Source organism: Anarrhichthys ocellatus, unplaced genomic scaffold (genome assembly GCF_004355925.1).
Source record: "Anarrhichthys ocellatus isolate YVR2014 unplaced genomic scaffold, GSC_Weel_1.0 scaffold9, whole genome shotgun sequence".
In the NCBI taxonomy this organism is placed as follows: domain Eukaryota; kingdom Metazoa; phylum Chordata; class Actinopteri; order Perciformes; family Anarhichadidae; genus Anarrhichthys; species Anarrhichthys ocellatus.
Window position 1 is genome coordinate 5,364,512 of NW_022280039.1, and position 18,860 is coordinate 5,383,371.

At 42.6% G+C, this 18,860-nt stretch overlaps 1 protein-coding gene across 2 annotated transcripts in view; it reads right to left on the reverse strand.

The window, feature by feature from the left end:
- rimbp2b (RIMS binding protein 2b) overlaps window positions 1–16,246 on the reverse strand; it is a 71,301-nt gene extending 55,055 nt beyond the window's left edge. For both annotated transcript variants that reach the window (XM_031849513.1, XM_031849504.1), the window contains exons 1-2: window positions 16,146–16,246; window positions 9,259–9,396 (exon numbers count right to left, since the gene is read on the reverse strand). The gene's annotated coding sequence lies outside the window, so the exon portion shown is untranslated. The remainder of the gene's footprint in view (window positions 1–9,258; window positions 9,397–16,145) is intronic.
- Between the last annotated feature and the right edge of the window lie 2,614 nt (window positions 16,247–18,860).

The following is an 18,860-nucleotide window of genomic DNA, read 5'->3' on the forward strand; positions in this document are numbered from 1 at the left end:
CAGAGTTCTGAAACCGCAGCATAAGTCTGCAACCTGATCCTGAAGTTCAACTGAGGTCCATGCTGCAAGTGCAATACAAGCCTGCTGATTAAATTACTGCACACTGCAATAGCTCCAGTCACCTAATAATACATCATCACAGACTAATTGATACGTTGCGTGTTTGACACAGTAAATTAATATGAACTCAAGGCCAGCATAATGTGGTAAAGGTCAGCCTCTTTATTCAGCAGTGGATGACTAAAATGACTTCTTTTGACAATGGAAACATGTATTTTTTTGACTCTCATCCATTTTCTGTTTTTTCTTTTACTCTCTAAAGAAGTGCAAGTTGAATAATCAGTCCCTTGGCTTGGTGCGATATTTTGCTCTGCGAGACCACTGTCAGTCTACACTTCAAGCTTGTGGAGTACATTTAGATGCAGCTCTGGGAGTGGAAGAGTAACTCTGTGGCATATTTTTTGGATGCCAATAAAATATACAAAATATACTGGATGTTTATTCACTCTGATTTTGCTATAATCGGCATATTTACAGGACTTTCCTGAGCTGGCTCTAGTTTCAGTTGAATGTTGTGTAATACCTAAGACATCATCTGAGAAAAGAAAAACAAGGAAGAGAAAGAGAGCTAGAAGGAGAGATGGGGCGATGCAGTTCAAGCAAAAGACCCAGAAAACAACCTTTTTCAATAAACTCATTGAACAAAAAGTCGTGTCAGCTGGGTGAGTCATCCTAAGTCGGCCTGTCAGGACCAGTAGCCCCTCACACTCATCCCAAAGCACCTACTAAGAACAAAGCCTCACAGAGGACAGCATCTCAAATGCAGCAAGAGGCAGGAGTCTGAACTTAACAGTCAACAACAAGTTCTCAGACTAAACGTTTTACCACTGAACAAAACGCTCTGATGAACAAGCAGTCCCGACTGAGACAGAAGAGCAATTCAAGGAAACAAAGAGGGATATAGAGGGATACAATAACAACATTCCAGACACAGGCACAGCTCATCACAACTCCTCTGACACTGTGAGTGGCCGGCTTATCAGTCAGCTCCTCTGTCTGTATGAGAAACGCTGGCAGCCATTGTTGGCCTTTAATTCCACCCAGGCACCAATCAAATTTAGGTGCACTCGAATGAGCATAATCAAACACCTCCTGGTGATTCACAATTACTCAAAGATTTAAAAAATAAAGCATATTCTGCAAATGTGGATATTCATGAAATAAAAGAATAATACATAAAACACAGTATTAAGAGCACTGAGTCGCAAAATCCATGTTTTCTTTATGGATTTTTGGTTAGGTGCTTGAAATGAGGTCTGTGGTTAACACAAGATTAAGAGATTCCAACATTTTGTCTTAAGACATAAAATACGTCAGTAGATGTAGATGTAGCCTAATGTTAGCTTTTTCCTTCAGCGCACTTATACGCTTCAAAAATACATTTGTGACGATTATCTTGCTGAACAAAATGTGTTAGTGTCATGAACTTGTGTTTTCCACAGAGCTTATTTATTGGCTTTTTGTTGAGGGAACCAGTACAATAACCTAATAATAATTTGCACTCAACATAGGGGCCAGCCGAGGCTCACAGGAATGTGCAGTCAAAATGCTCAATGCCACAAAAAATATCAAAATGAAGTGATAAACTGCCCAAAGGTTTAGGTGTGAAGTGTCCCTTTAAACTGCTCTTTTACTTGACAGTGCAGCTCGGGGACTTCAATGACAGGCATTGTATTTAGCCACCACATAATTGGAATGACCTTATTAAGTTTCTGCTGGGTCACAAGCAGATTTAGGTTGCTAAAACATATGAGCTATTCTTTTGTATCAGGTACTATCTGTCGTCATACTTTTTTTCTTTATCTCAATTGGCACATGAGTGCACAAGCACACATAGATCCTTCTTTGGGAGAGGGAGTATCAATATTTATGCACTGGCTCCATAAATACCAGTGGCCAGTCTGAAAATCAATGCACGCCTGCTACATATTTTAATCTGCCCATGAAGGTCACATTACTCCAACAACGCTTGAGAGGGCGATGCTCACATACACACACGCAACTAGATCAGCCAGCAGCTTTTGCAATCACGCCACCCAGACCCTGCCCAAGTTCAACTAATGTCACTGAAACGCACACTGTATTAAAACGTGTAAAAACAGAGAAAGCTCATCAGCCATAAATGGATTATAAATACCATCACATGGCATATGCTCGAGCTGCGTCTGAGACGGGTGTGTTTTCAAGGTTTAGCCCCGTGTAACTCATCTTCATTATAGATGAGGCAGAGGAGAAGGGGAGTGTTCAGCGGAGCACTATCAGTTACCAGAAGGCCAATCTCAATCTCCCTCATCATGACTAGACTCTATTTCAGAGCCATGAGGGTGACACAGCAACAAGCTCAGCCTTCCCTGCAGGCAGCTGTAAACTAAGGCAGAACTCTCCAGCCTCCATGGAGCTGAAGCAAAAAGAAGAAGAAAAAAAACACTGTTCTCATTTCTAAAACTGAGGGACTGCCAAAGTGATTCCTGCCATCACATGAATGTGTCACTTTGCTAACAGGGCTTATGAAAGTTAGATGAACATTTTACGATCTTGTTAAAACCGGTTACATTATTAAAAGGGCACATTCATCCTGCGAGGCGAGAAAGTGAGCCTGTAGCAGATTGAAATTTTAATAAGCTCAATGCAGTGGCTAGAGATTGAGAAACTTGGCAGAGATTTAGCTTTGAAATCCTGAATGTGGGCATGAGATGATTTAGCCTCATTGTATCATGCATGCACTCAAGCAGGTCAAAAGACAGGGGATTCTGCAAACCTGTGATAAACCCATTAACCAGCTTAACTTCAGACACTTCCCCAACTTAATCTGTGTGATATGAAGCAATGTTTCTACCGCTATTTGTAATGTAGTCCCCTTTAGCTCAGCGTAATAATACTATCAGGACTACTAACCGTATATTTGGCAGGTTTTATTTAACATTAATTATCCGACATATTGTTATCTGAAACATGTTTTGCTGTTTTGCTGCACTGGTGATTTATTTTCTCTACCTGGTAAGCAGCACACCACTTCTGAATGAATGAATCCAGAAAGAGCAAGGTGATGCTGAAGCCCATGGCCATCGTGACAGACCAGAGATGAAGGTGGCTGGTATCAGCAGGCTCGGAAACACCGACCCTGGAGGAGACTGGAAGGGACTCCCTCCCTCTCTCTGCTATCTGTGATAAGGCTGGGATAAACGGTATCTCAGCATCATAAGTGTACCGTTATCTGGTAGGGCAAAGGCATTGACTACATACAGTGCTGTGTATGTACATTTGTGTGTGTGTGTGTGTGTGTGTGTGTGTGTGTGTGTGTGTTTGTTTGCCCTTGTCCCATGTGTGCATGCTGGCACCAGACACCCTGTGTGTTGAATCATGCCATACATTCCTCCAGCTCCTTGCAGACCTGTTACAGCAGAGAGGCAGTGGGCCTTCTTCCAATAGCAACACAGTCTTACAGTTTACATTCAAGGCTCGTTTCTCAGTCAGGAAATAGGACAGGAGTGAGAACCATGTTTACTGCTTATGAATGACAGCACATGTTCTCTGTGCACTGATGAACAATTATTAGATTGTTACTGTTTCAAGTAAAAAATACGAAACATTCATCGTTCATAGCAATTTTGACTTGCTTTTTCTGTTAAATCATTGCAAATCGAATTGGGTACATATTGGTTCCTTGGAGGGGTTGAATGAAAAGCTATTATTGGTATCTGTTTATTTCACAAAAATATTTATATTCATATCTGTATTCAGATTTACAAAGGAGGTGGACAGGACCTACACCAAATGCAGGAAATCTATTCTAGATTGCTAAACTTTGGTGTTAAATTGTTTTATACTGCCATTTATACTCCTCTTATTCTGTAAAGTTAGCATGCAAAAAAAAAAATCTAGAAACAAATGAGAAAGTTATTAACAAGAAAACAGGCCATAGCAGCTTACTTGGTCGTACTGTAGTATGTTTATTTAAAAGAAGTACATGCAATGGGATGAGGTCCGTATGGAAATAAAGTTAGTTTGAAGTGTCTTTTGAAAAAAAATGACAGCTGTGCAACATCAGTAAAGTTTTATCCTGCACTGCCCAACAAATCTGATGAGGATTAGTAGCTGTGGTAGTATTGGTACTACCAGTACTGAGAATAAACTTTGCTATATGTCTGAATAGTGAAGATAAAACTATCTATACTTCAGTGTTTTTATAAATAATCACTGCAGCTCTAGCAAGAATAGATGCGACAGAAACAGAGCAAAGTGGAATAAAAACGCATTGCTCTAGTCTTACTGTAGATATATAGTAGTAGATATGTTTCCTCTTTAGCAGTATTTGACTTAGAGCTGCTACTACAGTCACAAACAAACACATTGGTATCCTGGGTGACCCCTGTGCATCAGTAAGACAACCACTAATAACTAGTCACTGGTGAAGCAGAATGGGCTGCTGAGTTAATGTTGTGTAGCAAACGCAGTGTGCGGTCCTGGGTCAGCCAGCAGTATCCGAGCGTTAATAAGGGGGGTAATTGAATTAGAGGATCAGTGGAGGCCTGTAGTGCGGGCGCCACACCGCTCTAATTTCATTACAAGTGATGTAAACATGATGTTGGCCCCTAGTGCGAGGGCCTCCCACATCAACACATGCACGAGCACACGCGCACACACACACACAACAATACAATGCTCACATGTAAAAATGAATTACAAAACCACAGATATACACCTGCTTGTGTCATGTAATATCATGTCCCACCATGCAGAGATTTCAGCCTGTGTAATAGTTTGTGAGAGAGGCTACATTAATGAAGTAATAAAGGTGAATCAGGGGAGAATCAGCATTATGTGGTACAAGAAGAGTAGGAACACAGCATCAGGTATTCAAGTATTCAAAGTGTCATTAAATTGTGTGCAGCACGGGGGCTCAGCTGTTAGCACTGCTGTCTCATAGCAAGAAGAAGATTGATTCTCTGCTCTTCTGTGTGGTGTTTATGTTTTCTGAAAATGAATGATCTATAAATCTGGCATTGATGGTAGTGTAGGCGAGAGTACATGAGACATTAAGTTGACACCAGGGAATATTTTTAGTTCTGTTGTTTAGAAGAACACGATGGGGAGCCAAACTCTATGATATCCATCCTGCGAAGTGATTTTTTTCAATCTTCGTGATGCATATTTATGATCAGCACTCGAAAGAGCCTCGGCTGATGATTCACTTGACCATCAAACTGAGGACAGCAAAGTAAACCTGTGGGCTTGACTGTAGGCCCTCTGATGAATAGTTATGAGGGCATGAGTTAACCAGGGAAAAACTGCTCACATCCCTAATAAGTCTTTCCCCTTTCCATCTTAGCTGTGACAATGAGACACTCCCAGAGACAGATGGGTAAGAGGTCACATCCTCAGCTTTTCAACATGCAGGTGGGCAAATCAGAGCGCAGGAAGAAAACCGACGGATATGGAGACAGCAAAATAGTATTTTGCAAAGGTACTAAGAGAAATGCATTGCCTAACTCTTTGCCAAAACATCATACATCCCATTACTTCATTGGGCAGTAAATCAGTAAATCTCCTCTACTTTGAACAGCATATATGTGTTCATGCAACTCCCATCTATCAAACGCTCAATACAAAAAAAAATGCTTTAAACCTTGCTTCAACCAGTCTTTGACAGATGCGCCTGTTCTACTTTTTGATAACCTGCAGAGCCTGCCAATTTACCTCACGAGTTTACCCCTGCAGCAGAGCAGGAGGAAAACATGGATGAGGACAGACTCATCAGGGTTTGGGAAAAACAACACACCTCCATGGCAAATCCTGTTTTTCAAAAAGCAACACCATGTAACATTTTCATATTGCAAATAAAAAGTTGAATTCATGAGCAATAACACACACCTTTGCTCAAGTCATTACACTAACAGGTCTTTCTGATACATAACGGACGATATGGGTCATTACACTCACATGATAACTCTTCTCTGTGTGTTCTGGTCTTTCTACTCTTCTCTACAAAGTTTACCATTATTAGGTAGCTGGTCACTTCTGGCCACAGCGTCCACTGTTCAGTCAAAGTTACACAATATCGCCTTTTAGAAAGAGTAGGTTTGGGGGAAAATAACTGTTGGTGAACCTGGGCCGTCTATATTTGTGTTGCTTTTTGCTCTTGTATGCTTGAGAACAGCAACAACTTCTCTCACCTTCTACGTACAAAAGTAGCTTGTCTACTGGTGGAACATTTCTGTTCTGTTGGTTTGGATGCACATTATCCTGCTAATGTCAGCACAACAGCAATAAAATATGGAGCACAGTACATTAGATCTGAATGTGACTGAAACATAAGGCTTTAATAATATACCTGTGCATTTTCCTAAACTGTTCTATAGGTGCTTAATTTTCTGGTAGGAAATTGTCAGAAAACTGCTTCTTTCTTCTGCCACTTTCGTTGATCTCAATAACGCCTGCAGTCATACACACTTAAAAAGTCCTATAAGAGAAAAAAAACATTGTCGTTGACAACTTTTGCAGAATAACTAAGTATCTGTGGAATTCCCTCTCCAGCACAAATATCCATGCCTAAAAGAGGACAAGCAACAAAGGTACAAAACAAAATCTCTCTTAGACAAAGAAAGATAAAAAAAAAAAAGACGTCGCTTTTATTAACATTGCTCCCTTGAAAACACCCACGCTGCAATAGATGGGCAGACAGCTGTGTACACAAGGAAAATACCTGAATACGTCTGCGGTTTGTTGATTGCATCTCCGTCATAAGATAACAGAGCTGCAGGCTAATGGAGCTTGCTGAAGAAGTGCATCATGCACTGTCAGTTTTTCATTACCTCTTCATTCAGTCTTAGGTAGGACCGTTCAGTATTGATAATTACTGATGCTATACGCCAATCTTTCAGGATCCACGATCGGCTGTTTTTCCACTTCAGGGAACTAACAACATCATGCACCCCCTCACCAATACCTCTATTCCTCCCAGTCCATTTCTCTGTTGACTGAGCGGTGCAAAACACCAGCTTAATGACACGATAGGATGCACGTTGACTTCAAAAGCACTCGTTTCCCAACAACCGCCACAGGTACAAGTGAAGAGATTTTGTGTGACCAGACCTCATTCAAGGATGTTATAATTATCAGAAGATTTAGAACTGACGGAAGGCAACAGCTGCAAAGTAATACCATAAACTCACAATTTAAGTGTCAACAGCATATGCAGCAAATGCAAAATACATTTCCTTTACACAGAATTGTTTGACAGACGAATGTTTTACTTTCCACTTTTTAAAATGATCATTATTATGCATTTGGTTGCTTTGACATGGCTAAAATGGCAGGCGAGCCCTCAAGAAATGTTGACAAGCTAATGGTCTAGTAGCCCTGTCACAAGCAGGCAGAGAGTTTAAAAATAAAGTTCACACCACCCTCGTTCTGTAAACAATCACAGTCAGCAGTGCTAACCTCACACCCCTATAGACTACAGCTGGCGGACTATAACAAGAAGACCACACTCTCTCAGTGTGTGAGACAAGAAGGTTTGAGGGTTGTGAAAGGGGTGTGAGAATATCATGTGCTCCTGTAAGTTTGTGCAATGCATCCAATCCAAAGCTAAGGAACTTAAAAAGAGAAAGATGATACAGACAAAACACCTTTGTTAGTTTCTTATGTCACCATTACTGCTAATACAATGCATCTCGCTTCAGAGCACTTGAAAAGATCACTTAAATTAACTGTTCATTAACACGCAAGAAAAAAGCTGCTAATAACAAAGCTTCAGTTTACGGTTCAGCCCGAAGATGTCACCCAAAACGTTGCCCACTGTGAAAACAACAGTCTGGTAAGTGCCCCCCCCTCCCACCCCCCCAACCCACACACACACACACACACCCACACACACACACACACGACTCATCCTCTTTGCGCAAGCACCACGCTGAGTTCTAATCGATGCAGCTCATTCATATTGTACCACAGACGTCAGGGGAAGCCGAGGGAATTACAACCAGCTTCCGCTGTGATATCGCAGGCTGGAGGACACCTGAAGAAGACGAAGCCAGCTTTGCTCTGGTAACCTGCCGTTTGCTGTCCACGGCCCTTTTAAACAACATGTCTACTGGGCCTCTTCGATCCACAGGCAATGACACTGAACAGGCAGTACTTAAACCACATTGTTAAAAAAAAACAAAAAAACTATACTATGTTTTGGATATTTAAACATAAACTTATCAGTGAGAAAATGAACCGTTTGACCTCAGATGAGTTGCTCCAGTGGTCTGTAGTAGCATCAACATTTATTGTGGAGACAGATGGAAACCAGTATCATCAAAAATGAGAAGGCCAATCTTTTGCTTGAAAACTTGAAACCAGGGTCAGATTAATTCATTAGGAGGGCAAAAATGGTAGTAAAACGACCTTTTTATTGAGGGCCCCTGTACATGACATGGTACTGAGATAACTGTGGGTAAAAATGCAGAAGCCACTTTCAGCACCCTTACCGTTTCAGTTTATGTTTTACATTATATTGACAGAGAAATTTATGATTTTGAAATTACCAAAATTGTGAACCAGTGAACCCTGGCCTATGGGGTTGCTTTGATATGTTGGCCTATTTATTTACCTACCAGTAACTGTACAGTTCCTACTAACATCCTCACTCCCTCTAAAAAACAGGGACAATCTTCTACACAAGAATTATGCTGCAAACAGGTTGCCTGGTAATATTGACAATACATTTTAAAAAGTGAATAATGAACCTAATGAAAAATGACCTCTTCTCCTTCATTCATAAGAAAAATATGGACGATTTCATCTCTACATTCTACTGACCTAAAATTAGCCAATTGGTCATCCTGTAGGCTCGGTCTTCTCCTCAGTGAACACACAAGCCCTTAAATTAAGAGACATTGTCTCCTGACTTTTCCCCTACATGGTCAATGGTCATGAAATGCAGAGAAAACTGCTACTTTGACCCTAATTAATCCCAATGATGACTCGAAATGAACACAGGCAGAAGGGAGCACAGCTCATTTCAAAATGAAACCAACAACTGGAGGAAAAATAACTCATGGTTCACAAGTTCACAATCCAAAGCAGAGAGAGGAACATGAAAGCCAGACAATTGCTAGAAGCAAATGCCTCCGACAGTCTTCAACTGCCCCTAATGGACCATGCAGTCCAGCATCAACAAGCCTTTATCTGCCTTTCACACACAGAACTCACCAGTAACTTCTGCTTCAGCCTTTGGTGGCTCAGGGTGTCCAGGTTGAGTCTCAGAGCTCCGCTGTTGTCCTCTAGAAGACGAAAGTTGTCCAAACGCTGCACACCTGGGAGCTGTAGGGGCAAAACTTCATTTCTCAGCTGTGGGGGGGAAACAGAAAAGAACACAAAAGTAATTTAAAGCAATATAGTAAAAATATTACTGCGTATTTTCTTATTACAAATAACTTTTCACCTCTGCCGGTCCCACTGGTGATTAAATCTGCCAGCACTCTATCTCTAAGTGTAGGAGAGTGGCCGCTCAGAGCCAGCAGGTGGTCTGAGTGGAAAAACAGCTACACTGCTAACATTGCAGAGCAAACAGTGTATTCTTTCTTCATTGATCTTCACGGGTTCAGTCTGACAATGGAAGGAATGAAGCATCTACTGCACTACCTGCCCACCTGCTGCTTTAAGCATGTTGGACACAGAGTTCCACCAAACTTCACTTTCATGAAAACTAAAAGTCACAGATGTGCAATCTAGTTAAATAAGAATGAAATGTGATGAAAGCAGAAAAATAAAGTTTTTATAATGGATCAGATGTCAAATCATGAAGGACTGTGCTTGTTAATCTGTGCATGTCACAAGACATGATTGGTGTCGTGGTGACTTAATTGTATTAATCCCAGTCACCCAAGATGCTTCGCACAGCTCTGTTAACTCACATACCCAAACAACATGTTGACCTGGTGTATCAATAAAAAATAACACTCAAGCACTCATTCAACCAGATACTTACAAACCCACACAAGTATAAGATGCCAACAAGGTAAAATAACATCCTCTCTCCATGTTCAACCACTTAGCCGGCAATGCTGATAGCACTACCTAAACTGCTTGTTATTGCCAAGCTAGTGGAGCTGGCTGGAAATAATAATGCCCCCTATTAAATTATTCATGGCTCCAGTCAGGTGGAACCAGATGCTGCTTTTGTGTCATAGAGGGAGAGCTGTAACTCGACTCAAGCACGGAAGGCCATCGCTGCACGGAGGTAAAGTCTTTATGGAACAAGCGTGGATGCTGCTGGGCTACAAACAAAACACAGGATGTCATGACACTCACTTGGTTGTTTCCATGTGACATTTTCCTGCAAGTGTTCAAACAGAGGACAAAGATTCAGCAGGTTGGACTAAACGGGCGGGGGGGGGGGGGAAGCCTGAAGTCGCCCACCCTGTGTTGGTGTCGCTGCGCCCCACCCTGACATTTGTGGGTATGGCCATAAGATGACCTTTTTTTCTCCACGCCATGCTCTAGTGCTGAATGCTAATGCTTTGGTGCTGTGTGCCCGCCACTCACGGGAACAAGCAGTGCTATTTTTAGCCACATGTCCCCAGCTGTACATGTCCAACCCGGGGCCAATGAGCAATTAGTGTTTGTTTCTAATGGCAGGAGTCAGTGCCGTAACCTCCCTAACGCAAACAGACATCTGGACAAAGACTGTCTCTGTCCTGCCCGGTACCCCTTTCCGCAAGGCAGGCAAGACTCCTTAAGCGGTGCCGTCCCTCCATCCACCTGAACCTTCATAGGTGCTGAGAAGCTCATCAGCTGCCATTCAAGCTGGAAACTAGGTGACTTATTTACCTACTTGTGCAATCATTTGTGGCCTCATCTGAAAATAATACTGTCACATGCCTGTGTCAATATAAGTAAAATTGATTAGTCCAAACACCTGCTTGTTTGTCAAAGTAGCCATCAACTCCAACTGTCCACATATTTCAGAATGGAACTGCAAATCATCAGTCACTCTGCAAATGAATGCACCCACAGCTTTCTGAAGCCTCAGGCGACTGAACAAACTGAAAAAGCCACAGCTAGGTGACGTTCAATATCTTTATAAATTAATTTAGATCATTATTCAAGTCGTCATTTGACTTGTAGTTATTTATGGTGACCACGATCTTTTAGAAGTAGCATTCAGAAACATTTCATCACTGTGTATGTGATCGGATTGAATGACATTTCAGAACAGTATGGGCTCATCCTTTGTGATAATGTCTAATGATAATGCCGAGGTAAGCTTTTTACTCGGATGAGTATTCCATGCAGGCATTTCTAATTAAGCTGAATTAGACACCATTTTTTCCAGCACGCAGGCATTTCCTCAAACCCATGTTGGGCTGAGGTCCTTGACTGTCAGCTACTCAAAGATAATAAGGAATATTATGATATATCTGGCTGAGCGGGTATAATGAGTCAGTTTGGGAGTCAATATGTCATGACGGCCTCTTTAATTAATTTCAGTCAGGGCAAAGCTAATTCAATCCACCTTATTGCAGCTTCTTCATGCAATTACCCTGTGCCCCTGTTCATTGATGGACCAGCATGGAGGCAGTGGATTGGACAGCAGACTTACCAAGTCCACAGAGACCTATAACATAGAACATAGCATGGCCTATCATACAGTTAACAAAGATGAATCACTGCAAAAAAAAGAAATAGTTCACTGCACAGCCAAGCTCTTCTTTTCTCGTAATCTGCTGTGAAATTCCACTTGATCGGGACATTAGAATCAATTATATCCTCACATAAACACAAAGCATTAACTCCGGAGCACATTAGCATCCCATTAATCATCTACAACATGAAAAGTGTTGAAGAAACTGCAAGTGTGCCTTGAACTGACTGGCACAGTGTGTTTGTAGCACTGCCTGCCAAATGCACGTTATCAAAGAGAGTGCAATTAACCTCCAACATGGTGGACAATACACAGAGTACAGCATGTTCGTAGAAAGGACATGAACATTGGACATGGTGTTCAACAACCAACACAGACATCAAAGGACCCTGCTCTGGTTGCTTACTGTTGTCAACTGTAAGTTGAATGAATCAAATGAACCAGGGTTCACATCACTGTGTATCGCCTTTTCGTAAAAATACAATTTAGCAAGTTTGGGTCTACTTAACCTATGCAACATGAAACTGAACATGATTACGCTTTTTTAAAAATATATATACGTAAAGTGTGGACTGAGCAGATGCAGTAAGAAAAACCTGTAAGCAGAAAGGCAGAGAGAGAGAGAGAGAGAGAGAGAGAGAGAGAGACCGAGATTGAACCTGTGGAGATAAGCTTTTTTATTACAAAGCAAATCCTGACGAATAATCATCACTGCCTGTGGATTTTGGCAAGATCCACATAATCATCCCCGACCCCCACCCTCAGGCGTCATCGTCCACCTTTCAGAACGGATCCAAGCATTCCTCCAGTGATTCCTATAAAGACAACCAATGATTTGTCCATAACAATGGAACACTAATAAAGCTTTTAATGCAAACATTTGCTGCTGTGAAAATGTCACATCTAGGAATAAACTGGAGTAAAAAAATAAAAATAAAAAAAAAAGCAATGTAACCACTACAACTAACTTCTGGGGTCTCATCTAATCGCATGCTGTTTACACCAGATCAGTGTTGTCCATCTGACTGAGTGGACAGCGCTGATCAACTCCAGGAACAATCAATTATGAATGCAGTCAGATCCCTGAGGTGATTACCGGCTACTCTTCTCTGACCTCAAGAGAAGTCAGCAGCCAGTCCATTACGGCCGTCTGTGAGCGGCTACAGCAGTCCGTCAAACTGCCGACATGACGACAGATGACACAACATATCTACTTACATTACAGTTTAGCTGCGGGAGCTGTGGCGTAACACAAACATGTGCTGTAAACACACACATGCACATATGTAAAGATACAAACTGCAACAATCACACGCTGACACAAAGACACATGCAAGCAGATAGAGAAGAACATGTACACACACATACATTGAACACGTTTGTAAAGCGGATCCAATCCAGGGGCTTATAGCGCAAAACATTTACATAAGTCTGCCCTCGCTTGGAGATTCCCTCTGGACACACCAGAGACAGATGCTTGCTTTGTCATGCACGGGACAGTCTAACAATCAGAGCAAGTGATGCGGTTGCTGACAATGATAATGCACTTTCACTGCGAGTTCTCCCGGAGCCATCTTTACAGAGATTTCCCAGTGAAGATGATGTTATGTAACAGCGGCCGTGGACCCTGCTGTTCATATCACTAATGCCTCACACCGTGGCGAGGTCACGTGCTTTATCCAGGCCACATCCAGGCGCCAGCAGCAGCAGTGTTCCAGCTGTTACTACAGCAGAGCCTCAGCCACTCAGGAGCATGCTGAGCCATGCTCCTCTCACACTGCCACATCCTCCACTGAGCAGCCATGTTCATCACTTCAGCAGGACTCCTCCTTTCACTTTTGTGTCTCTAACACCAGCACTGGAGACAACGCTTCATACTGCTTAACCACCAAGCAATGTGCACACTACAAATTCTAAGAGACGCTGATGCTCTCTTATGGGTTTTTAACTGAGCAACCTGATCGCATACTGGAGGGAAATGGTATCTTAAAAAAAACTTTAAACACATTTTTGTCCCGAATTCCGACTTTGCTGCCAGCTGCTACCTTTGTACACATCTACGTTGTCCAAAAGGTAGCTAATTGTATCATTATCCAAGGTTGCAAACGCTAACAACACAAGCTGCAAGGTGTCCTTAAAGTGTACTTACAGACCAGCTTCAAAGGCATTTGCAAATTACTTATCATCTTCATTATTTCTTCTGAACATGCTCAGCATTTGTTTTAACCTGCTTCATGGTTTCAGAGCCAAACGGATAACCCTGCATGGCAATGTTATGATTTGAACTTATCACAGATGTATCTGCATTCATATGTATGTCAGTATCAGTGTACACGGTGCAAGAGATAGCAGTATGGAAATGTCAAAGATATATTTAGAAATACTTTCTCCATTACAAAAACTGCAGACAAATGTATTTATCCTTCTTTAAAGCTCCACCAATTAATAATTTGATATCAGAAAACGGATTAAATGTCTACTTGTATGTGAAAGGGGCCACTTGTAGTGATAAACCCACAGGGAATTATCACCCGACTCTACAGTTCCTTTCACCTCTACTGAGCATATCTTTCAGCTGTGTGGACCACAACTTTACTGTTTTGGTTCACTCTCTCGACTCTCATAAGCCTCACTTCCAGACACAGCAGTCAGCTGTTTTCAGCAACAACAAAAAACAACCTCTGATAATCCACTGTACACATAATGGTCACAATCTTTATTAGAAATATTTGAACATATAAAAAATATCAATATCAGATCTTTTAAAACTATGTAATAGTACGCTTAGTAAACTTCTTTATAAACTAATATGGGCAAATACAAAATGGCTTCAATGTGGTATAAAATCAGTGAGGAGGCGGTTTTTAAATTTAATTAAATTTAGTTTTCTGTGACTCAAAACAAAATGTCTGAACTCCCAGTGCGGTAAACCCCCACCCGTTTGGCGCTACCACAGGGAGGAAATAAACACTAGGAATTTAATTCAAATATTATTTGACCCAAGGCTGGATTAGAAAAAAAAAGAAAGCTCAACAGTATTCTTCCTCCCTCCTTGAACTCCTCCACCACCAACACCCTTGCCTCCTCTCTCCAACTCATTGCGGAGAAAACAAATTTTGGTTAGAAATATGAATCCCTGTCTCCTGTGCATATATAATGAAGACAAAAGTCACTTGCTGGCAGTTCAGGGATAACCAGTGAAATGATGAATGCCCATGCGTGCTTGTCAAGGTGGACAGGAGGAGCTACAGCATGAATGGGAGTTTGTGAGTATACTCTCTCATATCCGAAGTGTGGGTCGAGACTGACTAATTATGGAAGCTCTTGAAATGAGTGACCTTGGGAGGCAGCAGAAACATCCATACCTGTGCACACACACACACACACACACCCACACACACACATAGTAAAAAATCACAGTTCAGCTTCCACAGTTTATTCCCCCTGCCACCCTCTGCTCTCGTGACTGCCACCTATGGGATCTTGTGTCACTTCATCCGAGCTCTGTAGCTGATGACACAACATACAGAAACACGTATGGTTCACATATATATTAATGCCCTCTACAATCCACAGGGTCCCTTTATAATACACACACACACATTCACACAAACATACTCAAGGACACCTTTTAGGTATGTGCAGGAAAAAACACCAACCTTACAGTGTCCCTGTTGTCTTAACAGCCTTGCATTGATAACAATCTATGCCGGAAAACAACACCGATGGATAATCTGCACAAATGTTTGACAAAATCCATGCAAGCAATGAGCAAGCACCAGATGACTGGTGTCTACCAATTAGCTTTCATATCTCCAATTCATTAACACAACTTCATTTACCCTGATGATTTCCTTCAACTTAAAACTGACACATCTGCTCCGCCTGGAGACTCTGCAGAAAGCGTCATCTGACAGACATGGATGGCAGTGACAACCGGAGCCAACGTCAACCCTAAATATCATATTATATCACCCACGGACAATAATCACACTGCTCCTGCTGTACCGTGTTTTAAATAAACTGCAGCATGATTTGAGTTAGGATAGGAAACTCATCTCAACTACAACAATATGAGAGTGAATCCTCACTGCATGCAAATGATGTGCAATGTCCTTTGGCTCTTCTCAGTGCTGTCAAACCTGGCTATTCTGCACTCCTGTGCATAACAGCTGAAAACAGGTTTATCCATCTCTTGAGAAATGCATAAAAGGATAATTATTACATGTGTGAGATAACCTAAGACTACATTTCAATCATTGTAGCCGCTAAGTCTAAAAACACTAAGACATGATGATCCTTATCCCTCCAGCAGCAGCAGCAGCACAGGGATCCTGCAGCAGAGGCAGCACAACAATTCTTCCCTCAGAAAAACACACACACACACACACACACACACACACACACACACACACACACACGGCTTGACAGCAGACAGTACATGGTACAGTACCTTAGCAGCAGCAGTTAAAGGACCGATGCAGAGGCAGGTGTTTCCTACTGTGTTGGAAGGACAGAAAAACAGCAGAACAAGGACGATGGCTATGGCAGCTCTGTAGCATAAAATGGTTCATCAGTGCACGGCAGAAAGAGGCACAGCCAGGCAGCGCAGGGAGAGAGAGAGAGACAGAGAGAGAGACAGACAGAGAGAGAGAGAGAGAGAGAGAGAAAGAGAGAGACAGCCAGCGAGCATCCCTCAGCTCACACTACCATGGCTGTGCAGCAGAGCACACACACACACCAACACGCCCCCTTTCTCTCTCTCTCTCTCTCTCTCTCTTTCTCACTTTCTCTCTCACACACGCACACACACGCTTAGTCACACAGACACAGGCACGCAGGGGTGCAGAGGCAGAGCAGTGCGCAGCAGCACTGAGCAGCGCTCCTTCTCCAGGATGTCTTTTGTCTTCCTTAATCAGAATTGGTCATTCTCTATCCTATCCTCAGCAGTCACAGACAATCCTGTCAATAAAGCCTTCCAGCCACGTGCTCCATCGTACCGCCTGCCCACCTAACCACCACTGATGAGCAGCCATGATTGAAGCTGGCAAGGTCATGTGAGGTTCTCTGGCGTCCCCCTTGGTCTTTGCTCACAGTTTTGTTGCAGTTATGTTTTCCTTTATTTTTTTGCAAGCTGATACAGGGACTCAGCCTAGCCTCGTCATGGGTCATTATGCCACAGAGGCTATACCTGGAGGCTGAGCTTGACAAACCATCACTCACTAAAGGGTGGTCGAGACCAATCAGCTATCACAAACAGCAGCTACACCGCTACCGTCCAATCACAGATCAGGGAATCAAGTGCAGACGGGGATTAAAGGGGATTATTTGGGCCATCCTGGGTTTTTTTCACTGTAGGGAGATGAAAAGGAGCAGCTCCGCAGCATGTGCAGTGTGGCTGCCCTCTGTGGCCGACAGCGGTGCTGCACTCTGTTGTGGGAGAAGGAGAGAGGAGGAGCAGGGCCCAAAACAGATATGCTTTGCTCAGCGTGGATGCCTAGCAACCACAGCAGCTCCTTACCTCTGTTTAGAGAATTCCCTCCCCCTTCCAGACCAGCGGGACCCTCTCTGCAATCCCAATTGAGGGCCTATATTGCATGGTGGCTGTTGAACACTCAAGGCAACACAACATCACACACGATTGATGTCAAATGTTCCCGCTCCTGTCCTCTACCTGGCGTGTGGGACACTGAAGCAGGAGGTGCTGAGCTCTGACAATGAGCAGGAAGTACAACCGATGTGTTCACTATAACATCAGATGTTGTGGGCAACTGCACTGTAGATTAGATAACCTCGAGGGCCATTAGTAGATTAACTCAAAACACATAACACTGCAGGATTAAAAGTAGAACTGCAAACACAACACTTCCTTGATAATTTTGGACAGCGGAACTGTGTTTATGACTCTCTTTTTATTCCATTATTTATGAATGGAGAAGTCATGAATGATCTACAAATATGAATGTGTCCCCATGAAGGAGGATAATGTAGTCCTTCATTTCTAGGTCTATTTCATTTTTATCCACCCGTGGCTATGTGCTTTCAAAGTTTGGGTCAAGGGGAGAAGAAAAATGACTGCCGGAACATTTTACTAAAATCATTAACTGTTAACATCAAATAATGTCTGAGCCAAGTGGAATCAAGGCATTTCTGACTCTTCAATAGGGAGGGCAGAGCTTTGTTAGGTGCATCAACTAGCTGGTGGTGCTGGTCTTGCATTCATTTTATTTCTTTTTTTAAATAATGATTCAGAGGATGCCTGCCTACCTTAGAATATTAAAGGGAAGCAAACCTGTTCAGACAGCTGTCAGAGGATGTCAGAAGGCCGACCAGGAGCTCCAGGCCTGCCTTAACTCAGCTGGCTGAGACACGTTTGGAGGTGTGAACAACTGTTTTGACATTCCCTTTTGTGAAGGCTTCTGCAGATTAACAAAACACTGCGTGAGGTGCAGCAACAACGACAACAACAACAGGAGCGTAGGTAACTCATACATCGAGAGGCAGCGAATAAAGAGGAATAAAGAACAGCGACACTGATGTCGTGCGGATAAATATTGATGCAGTCACACAAGATTTTCACGATATCTTGAAAAGAGAGAATATGGATAGGAAGAGACCATCATTGTTCAAAATAGTCTGAATACCCAAATCTCAGATAATATCTAGTCTCATTGGGATAATGATGTGTACCAATATCAAAACCTCCTGCTGAGTTGAAATCCATATTTTCTCCCCATCCCAAATCAGGGCATAGCCTCTGTGGCCACAGACCAGTGAGTGGCACTGACTTCACACAAACTTCCTTGTATAGCAGGTCCAGTTCTGCCTCCTGGTGTTTGCCTGCAGAGTGAACTACTGATGCTGTCAGTTCACTCTGCTTGCACGCCAACACGCCTCTCGTTTCTACATCAGAGTCCTGTCTGAAGACTTTGGCTGTGCGTTCTAAACAAGCGACCATGAGCAAGGCGAGTCCGCTGGAATGACGCACACACATTTCTCACTGGATTGTGGATTTTCCTAATAGGCAAAGGCTGAAAGCAAACCCCTGCGACTCCCTTTTGCAGATAAGGCTTCTCACTCTCCTCTCCTAATGTCCCACTGAGAGGACAGTGTGCCAATAACAACCTTGATCTAACATTTTAAGGCAGTAAAGACAAGTACTGACTTT